This window comes from Somniosus microcephalus, chromosome 4 (assembly GCF_052327205.1).
Source record: "Somniosus microcephalus isolate GS21.2 chromosome 4, FLI_Smic_1.0, whole genome shotgun sequence".
Taxonomy (NCBI): Eukaryota; Metazoa; Chordata; class Chondrichthyes; order Squaliformes; family Somniosidae; genus Somniosus; species Somniosus microcephalus.
In genome coordinates this window covers 206,373,306-206,381,254 of record NC_140990.1, presented here as the reverse complement: position 1 = coordinate 206,381,254, position 7,949 = coordinate 206,373,306, and the positions used below count along the sequence as shown (strand labels likewise).

Here is a 7,949-nt window from a genome sequence, read left to right as displayed (position 1 = left end):
ATATGGAGAGAGAGAGAGAGCGAGAGGTAGATATGGAGAGAGAGAGAGAGAGAGAGAGCGAGCGGTAGATATGGAGAGAGAGAGCGAGAGGTAGATATGGAGAGAGAGAGAGAGAGGGAGAGCGAGAGCTAGATATATAGAGAGAGAGCGAGAGGTAGATATGGAGAGAGTGCGAGAGGTAGATATGGAGAGAGAGAGAGAGCGAGAGGTAGATATGGAGAGACAGAGCGAGAGGTAGATATGGAGAGAGAGCGAGAGGTAGATATGGAGAGAGAGAGAGAGAGCGAGAGGTAGATATGGAGAGAGAGAGAGGTAGATATGGGAGAGAGAGCGAGAGGTAGATCTGGAGAGAGAGAGCGAGAGGTAGATATGGAGAGAGAGAGAGCGAGAGGTAGATATGGAGTGTGCGCGACAGGTAGTTATGGGAGAGAGAGCGAGAGGTAGATATGCAAGAGAGAGCGAGAGGTAGATATGCAAGAGAGAGCGAGAGGTAGATATGGAGAGAGAGAGCGAGAGGTAGGTATGGGAGAGAGAGCGAGAGGTAGATATGGGAGAGAGAGCGAGAGGTAGATATGGAGAGAGAGAGAGCGAGAGGTAGATATGGAGAGAGAGAGCGAGCGACAGGTAGATATGGAGAGCGAGCGAGAGGAAGATATGGAGAGAGAGAGCGAGCGAGAGGTAGATATGGAGAGAGAGAGCGAGCGAGAGGTAGATATGGAGAGAGAGAGCGAGCGAGAGGTAGATATGTAGATATGTAGGAGCTCGTAGCGCAACGGTAGCGCGTCTGACTCCGGATCAGAAGGCTGCGTGTTCAAATCACGTCGGGGTCAATGTTCTTCCGGGTAATTTCAGAATTATTGAGGGGCAGCACAGTGGCATAGTGGTTTGCACTGTTGCCTCACAGCGCCAGGGACCTGGGTTCGAATCCGGCCTCGGGTGACTGTCTGTGTGGAGTTTGCACATTCTCCCCGTGTTTGCGTGGGTTTCCTCCCGGTGCTCCGGTTTCCTCCCACAGTCCAAAGATGTGCGGGTTAGGTTAATTGGCTATGATAAATTGACCCTTAGTGTTAGGGGGATTAAATACGTGGGGTTACGGGGATAGGGTGGGATATGTGTTGGTGTAGGGGTTACGGAGATTGGGTGGGATATGTGTCGGTGCAGGCTCGATGGGCCGAAATGGCCTCTATCTGCACTGTGGGGTTTCTGTGATTTCTGTGATATGGAGAGAGAGAGCGAGCGAGAGGTAGATATGGAGAGAGAGAGCGAGGTGAGAGGTAGATATGGAGAAAGAGAGCGAGCGAGAGGTAGATATGGAGAGAGAGCGAGAGGTAGATATGGAGAGAGAGCGAGAGGTAGATATGGAGAGAGAGAGAGAGGTAGATATGGAGAGAGAGAGCGAGCGAGAGGTAGATATGGAGAGAGAGAGAGAGGTAGATATGGAGAGAGAGAGAGCGAGAGGAATAGATATGGAGAGAGAGAGCGAGAGAAGTAGATATGGAGAGAGAGAGCGAGAGAAGTAGATATGGAGAGAGAGAGCGAGAGAAGTCGATATGGAGAGAGAGAGCGAGAGAAGTCGATATGGAGAGAGAGCGAGAGAAGTAGATATGGAGAGAGAGAGTGGTAGATATGGAGAGAGAGAGAGCGAGCGAGGGGTAGATATGGAGAGAGAGAGCGAGAGGTAGATATGGAGAGAGAGAGCGAGAGGTAGGTATGGGAGAGAAAGCGAGAGGTAGATATGGGAGAGAAAGCGAGAGGTAGATATGGGAGAGAGAGAGCGAGAGGTAGATATGGAGAGAGAGAGCGAGAGGTAGATATGGAGAGAGAGCGCGCGAGAGGTAGATATGGAGAGAGAGAGCGAGAGAAGTAGATATGGAGAGAGAGAGCGAGAGAAGTCGATATGGAGAGAGAGAGCGAGAGAAGTCGATATGGAGAGAGAGCGAGAGAAGTAGATATGGAGAGAGAGAGTGGTAGATATGGAGAGAGAGAGAGCGAGCGAGGGGTAGATATGGAGAGAGAGAGAGAGAACGAGAGGTAGATATGGAGAGAGAGAGCGAGAGGTAGATATGGAGAGAGAGAGAGCGAGAGGTAGGTATGGGAGAGAAAGCGAGAGGTAGATATGGGAGAGAAAGCGAGAGGTAGATATGGGAGAGAGAGAGCGAGAGGTAGATATGGAGAGAGAGAGCGAGAGGTAGATATGGAGAGAGAGCGCGCGAGAGGTAGATATGGAGAGAGAGAGCGAGAGGTAGATATGGGAGAGAGAGCGAGAGGTAGATATGGAGAGAGAGAGAGAGCGAGAGGTAGCTGTGGAGAGAGAGAGAGAGAGAGCGAGAGGTAGATATGGAGAGAGAGCGAGCGAGAGGTAGATATGGAGAGAGCGCGAGCGAGAGGTAGATATGGAGAGAGAGCGAGAGGTAGATATGGAGAGAGAGCGAGAGGTAAATATGGAGAGAGAGAGAGAGCGAGAGGTAGATATGGGAGAGAGAGCGAGAGGTAGATATGGGAGAGCGAGCGAGAGGTAGATATGGAGAGAGAGAGAGAGCGAGAGGTAGATATGGAGAGAGAGGGCGAGAGGTAGATATGGAGAGAGAGAGCGAGAGGTAGATGTGGAGAGAGAGAGAGAGCGAGAGGTAGATATGGAGAGAGAGCGAGAGGTAGATTTGGAGAGAGAGAGAGCGAGAGGTAGATATGGAGAGAGAGAGCGAGAGGTAGATATGGGAGAGAGAGCGAGAGGTAGATATGGAGAGAGAGCGAGAGGTAGATATGGAGAGAGAGCGAGCGAGCGGTAGCTATGGAGAGAGAGCGAGAAGTAGATATGGAGAGAGAGCGAGAGGTAGATATGGAGAGAGAGCGAGAGGTAGATATGGAGAGAGGGCGAGAGGGAGATATGGAGAGAGCAAGAGGGAGATATGGAGAGAGAGCGAGAGGGAGATTTGGAGAGAGAGCGAGAGGGAGATATGGAGAGAGAGCGAGAGGTCGCTATGGAGAGAGAGCGAGAGGTAGCTATGGAGTGAGAGCGAGAGGTAGCTATGGAGGGAGAGCGAGAGGTAGCTATGGAGGGAGAGCGTGAGGTAGCTAAGGAGAGAGAGAGAGCGAGAGGTAGCTATGGAGAGAGAGCAGCGAGAGGTAGCTATGGAGAGAGAGCAGCGAGAGAGAAAGCGATAGATATCATGTAGAAATCTTTCAAAGTGGGAGGACAAATTGATAAAGTTGTAAAAAGCACATATGGGATCTGAGATTTCATACTAGGGGCATCATGTACAAAAGCTAAGTGGCAATGTTACTACACCAAATCAAATCATTGGTTAGGTCACAGTTATGTCCAGAATTGAGAGCTTTACTTTAGGAAAGAGTGCAAGGCTGAGGCGAGGGTGCAGAATACATTTATTAAGATGATTTCATGGATGAGAGGCTTTAGTTATGAGGAGAGACGAGAGAAATTGGATTTCTTTTCATTAGAACAAAGAAGGCAAAGCGGACATCTGATAGAGGTGTTCAACAATGGAGAGGTTTTGATGAGGTAGATTGGGGAAGAGGATTTCCACTGATCAATGAGTCGTGATGTAGTGGGCATATATTCAGAATCATCACCACAAGAAAAAGGGGAGAGGTTAAGAGTATTTGTTAGGGAATGAAATACATTCCCAGAGAAAGTGGTAGAAGCAGAATCCATAATAAATTTATTTGGCATGGGGAAAGGGCAGAGGTCAAAGTGAGAGCTGGCCCAGGCATAATAGGCTGAATAGCCTCCTGCTATGCTGTACGATTCTGTAATTCTATTCTCTAGCTCTCCTAAGGCAACCTTGGATTCCGATGTGTCTTGAGTGAACTCTGTACTTCATGTCTTGTCTCATATTGAGTGGTATAAGTACCCAAATCCTCTTGAATATCAGTCCATTCTGATGCTGAAATATACGGCAATCGGGTGTGACTGACACAGGAGAATTGCTGAGCGGATGAAGTTCTCTCCACTATTGGGAGGGGCTATCATTAAAGGGAAGGAGCTTGAGAGCGGTGACCAGAAGCTGGTTGAAGAGATGGCTTATGAGGAGGTTTATATAGAAGGGAAAGTTAGAGATTTGTCTTTTAGCAGGAGACACTAATGAACGTGCTTATGGGATGACACAAGGACTGGAATATGTTTCATGGGCTCAACATACCAAGAGATTGAAATGAAATCAGCTTGACCCTGAAAGGCCTTTTGAAACACTATTTAACCTACATTAAAAAAAACAGCAGTGTTTGGAATTGATAGCAAATTGGCTAAAAATATAGAAAGCAGAGTCATGAGAAATAGGAGCAGGAGTCGGCCATTCGGCCCTTCGAGCTTGCTCTGCCATTCACTAAGCTCATGGCTGATCTTCTACCTCAACTCCACTTTCCCGCCTATCCTCATATCCCTTTATTCCCTTCGTATCCAAAAATGTAAAGGTAAAGGGTAGTTATTCAGATTGGAGGAAGGTAGAAAGCGGTGTTCCACAAGGATCCATGCTGGAACCACTGATTCATAATTTACATTAATGATTTGGACTTAGGAATAAGTAACTCAATATCAACAATTGCAGATGTTACCAAACTAGGGGGTGTATGGGCGGGGATATAGCTAACACTGAGGAAGAATGCAACTTAGTACAAGAAGACATTAGAAAATTTGCAGACTGGGCAGTTAAGTGGCAAATGAACTTTAACATAAATAAATGTGAGGTAATGCACTTTGGTAGGAAAAACAGAAACATCACCTACACCTGAGTACAATAAGAAACTAAATGGGGTACAAGAGCAAAGGGATCCAGGGATATAGGTGAACAAATCATTAAAAGCAGAATTGCAGGAGAGCAAAGCAATTAAAAATGCTAACAAAGCACTGGGATTTATTTCTAGAGGTACAGAATTCAAAGGTAGTGAAGTTATGTTAAACTTGTATAGGACCCTGGTCAGGCTGCACTTAGAGTACTGTGTGCAGTTCTGGTCTCCGTACTATAAAAAGAACATGGAAGCACTGGAGAAAGTGCAAAAAAGATTTACAAAGATGGTACCAGAACTGAGAGATTACAGCTATCAGCAATGAGTGAACAGGCTGGGGCTTTTTTCTTTAGAAAGGAGAAGACTTAAAGGAGATCTGATAGGGGTCTTCAAAATTGTGAATGGGTTGGACAGGGTAGATGTAGAGAAAATGTTTCCACTTGTGGGAGAATCCAAAACTAGGGGCCATAAATACAGGATAGTTACTAATAAATCCATTAGGGAAATAAGGAGAAATTTCTTAGAATGTGAAACTCGCTACCACAGGAAGTGGTTGAGGCAAATAGCTTGGATTCTTTCAAAAGGAAACTAGACGAGCACGTGAGAGAAAAGGGGATAGAAAGATATACTGAAAGGTTGAGGTGAGGTAGATGGAATGGGAGGAGACTTGTGTGGAGTATAAGCAGCAGCACAGACTGGTATACAGTACTAATGGCCTGTTTCTGTGCTGTATCTATCTATATATATAAAGCGGCTCTTCTGTCTGTCCCGATGTCTGTCTGTCTGTCCGTGTTCTATACATTTGAAAGTTATAGAGCGTACCGACGCGCGCGTCGCCTCAAAAGAAAGCTTGCGATTCCGGACCGGTCATAGGCGTATTTACGTTTCGGCCGGACAAAAATCGCGCCCCGCGGTATCCGAAAAACGTTCAGCGTTCCGCTCATTAGCATCTCATTAGCGACCGTGTGACGTCGAGGTCGACCAATCGGACGCCGGGTTCCTGGCGCGTGCCATCCTACAGTTGAGTGTCGAGTGACTCGACGATTGACCAATCCTACGCTTCGGTGACCTGACCGGTCGACCAATCGGTGCGTGTGTGGGCGGGCCTTATCCTTCTGAACCCAGGTGAGTGGCCGCCATCTTGATTTTTCACGATTTTTTTCCCACACTTTCAGTGTGTTAGGGAACTAAGGTAAATATTTGAATTATGTGTTAGGGAATTAATTAACAATTTATTTTCAGTTTTATATTGTGTTTAGCAACCACCCCCCCTCCTCCTCACCCTCGCGCAGGGGGGACTCGGGGCTGCTCTCCAGGCCCGCTGCAGGCAGGCCTGAAGCTCAAAAAATTTCTCTCTCTCTGTCTTCCCTCTCTCTCTCTCCTTCTCCTCTTCCCTCTCTCTCTTCCCTCTCTCTCTCTCTCTACTTCCCCCTCTCAGGTTTGACGGTGTCGGGGCCGGAGCGGGCGGGCCGCCCGAAGTGAGCCGCTCGCTAACGGCCGCCAGCCCGCGGGGTTTCCCTGCTTACTCCCCGCGGGCCGCCTCGCGCCGCTGGCACTGACCGCGCATGCGCCGCCTGCCCGCGAGAGCACGCTCTGGCTTTTTTTTAAACGGCTGTCCCCGATCTCAATCGGCGTCAGCCACGAGGGTCAGGGTGCGCGCGCAGCAGGAGCAGCTGAGACACGGCCGTCTCTCTGTTCCGCACTCAGCTCGGGCGGGGGGCGGGTCTCTCAGCCGCAATCGCCGATCTGGAGGGCGGGGCTCCGGAGAGCGGGAGGGCGGGGCTCCGGCGAGTGGGACGCCGCTGCTCGGGAGGGCGGGGCTCGGGACATCGGGGTGGTGGGAGGCGGGACATCGGGAGATCGGTGGGGCGGGAGATCGGGGGCGGGACATCGGGAGATCGCGGGCCCGGACTACAGATCGGGGGGGGGGCGGGGCTCGGGAGATCGGGGGGGGCGACCCTCCGGGGGCAGGGCTCCGGAGATCGGGGGGGCGGGGCTCCGGAGATCGGGGGCGGGGCTCGGGGGGTCGGGGCTCCGGAGATCGGGGCTCGGGGGGGGGGGGGCGGGGCTCGGGAGATCGGGGGGGGGCCGTGCTCCTGAGATGGGGGGGCGGGGCTCGGGAGATCGGGGGGGGGCGGGGCTCGGGAGATCATGCGGGGGGGGCGGTGCTCGGGAGATGGGGGGGGCGGGGCTCGGGAGATCGGGGGGGGGCGGGGCTCGGGGACATCGGGGGGGGGTGGGAGGCGGGACATCGGGAGATCGGGGGGGGCGGGACATCGGAGAGATCGCGGGGCCCCGGACTACAGATCGGGGGGGGGGCGAGGCTCGGGAGATCGGGGGGGGAGCGACCCTCGGGGGGGCGGGCTCCGGAGATCGGGGTGGGGGGGGCTCCGGAGATCGTGGGGGCGGGCGGGGGCTCCGGAGATCGGGGGGGGGCGGGGGCTCGGGGGGGTGGGTCTCGGGAGATCGGGGACTTCCGGGGGGGGGGCGGGGGCAGGGCCGTGCTCCTGAGATGGCGGGGGCTCGGGAGATCGGGGGGGGCGGGGCTCGGGAGATCGGGGGGGCGGGGGCTCGGGAGATCGGGGGGGGTGGGGATCGGGGGGGGGCGGGGCTCGGGATATCGGGGGGGATCGGGGGGGGGCGGGGCTCGGGACATCGGGGGGAGGCGGGACATCGGGGAGATCGCGGGGCCCGGACTACAGATCGGGGGGGGGGCGGGGCTCCGGAGATCAGGGGGGCGGGGCTCCGGAGATCGGGGGGGGCGGGGCTCGGAGGGTCAGGGCTCGGGAGATCGGGGCTCCGGGTTTTGGGGGGGGGGGGGGGCGTGCTCCTGAGATGGGGTGGCGGGGCTCGGGAGATCGGGGGGGGCGGGGCTCGGGAGATCGGGGGGGGGCGGGGCTCGGAATATCGGGGGGGGCGGGGCTCGGAATATCGGGGGGGGGCGGTGCTCGGGAGATGGGGGGGGTGGGGCTCCGGAGATCAGGGGGGGCGGGGCTCCGGAGATCGGGGGGCGGGGCTCGGAGGGTCAGGGCTCGGGAGATCGGGGCTCCGGGTTGGGGGGTGGGCGTGCTCCTGAGATGGGGGGGGCGGGGCTCGGGAGATCGGGGGGGGGGCGGGGCCTCGGGAGATCGGGGGGGGGGCGGGGCTCAGAATATCGGGGGGGGGGCGAGGCTCGGAATATCGGGGGGGCGGTGCTCGGGAGATGGGGG

General features: G+C 54.1%; 1 non-coding gene across 1 annotated transcript; it reads left to right on the top strand.

Annotated features, from left to right (window-relative positions):
• Window positions 1-758: 758 nt before the first annotated feature.
• trnar-ccg (transfer RNA arginine (anticodon CCG)) lies at window positions 759-830 on the top strand. The gene has a single exon. It is a non-coding gene; the product is annotated as a tRNA-Arg (tRNA).
• The last annotated feature ends 7,119 nt before the right edge of the window (window positions 831-7,949 follow it).